This window comes from Leucopleurus acutus (assembly GCF_964270905.1).
Source record: "Leucopleurus acutus genome assembly, chromosome: 8".
In the NCBI taxonomy this organism is placed as follows: Eukaryota; Metazoa; Chordata; class Mammalia; order Artiodactyla; family Delphinidae; genus Leucopleurus; species Leucopleurus acutus.
In genome coordinates, this window is record NC_139151.1 from 46,725,446 (window position 1) to 46,727,309 (window position 1,864).

Below are 1,864 nucleotides of genomic sequence, written 5' to 3' on the forward strand. Positions count from 1 at the left end.
AGTTTAAAAGAATAGATATTAAATCTTTTACGGTGAAATCTGACTCTGAACCTGCTAGATTCCACTGCAGAAGATCTAATAGTTGTTCCTTTAAACTCCTGAGACAAATTTCCTCCCAAAGGCTCCTTCTGATATTTGAGCTTTCCTCATACCATTAGCCCCAGTCTTCATTATTGTAAAAACTGGAACTTTACTCCAGGTCAAAATACTTCTGCTATAATCATTATAGCACTGTCAGCAGAACCAACATCACCAAGGGAGGAACAAATGCTGGAGTTATTCTCACTGTACTGGTTATTTTCTCCAAGATTTTCCAGACGTCTATGAAGGAACTAAGCTCCACTGAGAATGTGCCCACCACAAGGAAACAATTATTGGCTTACTCCTGTTGTGATAAAATATAGATAAAAATCTATATTCCTGATACTATCTGTAACTCACCAGGAATTACAACATCAATACCAGGCTTTTGCCCACCTCCTACACCCAAACCTATCTTGGGTGTATAGGATAATTAAGAGGCTTTCTGATATTTAAAGCCCTTTTCTCTCCAGTGTAGCATGTATCCTTTAGAAGGGTAACAAGAGACTTCCAAAATGAAGTAGGTATTGGCTGCTCGGGAGAGCTCTCAGCAGTGATAACTGAACCTCTTCATGCATACTGTGCAAGGCTACTACTCCAGCAGCAAGAATACAATTAGAAAAGTGGTCCAAATTTTGCCTCATCCTCTGCTGTGAAAGCCCAACAAACCAGTTTAAATATACTACCCAGGGGACTTCCCTGGTGGTGCAGTGGTTAAAAATCCGCCTGCCAATGCAGGGGACATGGGTTCGAGCCCTGGTCCGGGAAGATCTTGCATGCCGTGGAGCAACTAAGCCCGCACGCCACGACTACTGAGCCTGTGCTCTAGAGCCCACAAGCCACAACTACTGAAGCCTGCACGCCTAGAGCCCGTGCTCTACAACAAGAGAAGCCACCACAATGAGAAGCCCGTGCACCGCAACTAGAGAAAGTCCGTGCGCGGCAACAAACCCAACGCAGCCATAATTAATTAATTAATTAAAAAAAAAACCCACTACCCAGGACTGTCATGAACAATCACACTGTCTTTATATCCTCTTGGCAAGCCAAGGGACACTCTGTTTTTAGTTAATACTTCCTGTTGTATCTCTATAAAGATCATTGGACAGGTGAGATCCTGGTGGTTTCTGGTCAATGGGCATCACCAGTAAAAGTCAAAGGGCTCCCTTTGAATGAGACACAAAGGCTTTACCTTCATACAAAGAAGTAATGAATCCTATAGTCTATACACAAATGTGTAACATTACCAATATTAAACAAAACCTGATCAGGATTATGGCAATTTTGTTAATAAAAAACGTATGAATTTGCAGATATAAAAAGTGACAACAAATCTGTTAATTGAAAAAACTTTTTCTTTTTTTCACTGCACCACGCAGCCTGTGGGATCTTAGTTCCCCAACCAGGGATAGAACCCAGGCTACGGCAGTGAAAGCGCCTAGTCCTAACCACTGGCCTGCCAGGGAATTCCTCTGAAAAAACTTTTAATCTAAAGAAATACTAACTGAAAATAATTTCTCCATATGTAAAAATGTATATTTGATATGTTTTTCCAAAAGTCCCCGAATTCTGATATAGTTGATTTTAAGTTAACTATTCCAGCAAACCACTGTAAATATAAATGAAAGATTATAAATGCAATGCATTTGGCACAATATTGTGACTATGCTTTATTTTTAAGTAAAAAATGAATCATAGCCAAAACAAAATGTTTTGCCTCTGAATATTTCCAGTTTAAGGGAAAAAAGTCATTAATGATGAACATATTCTCATATTTCAATGT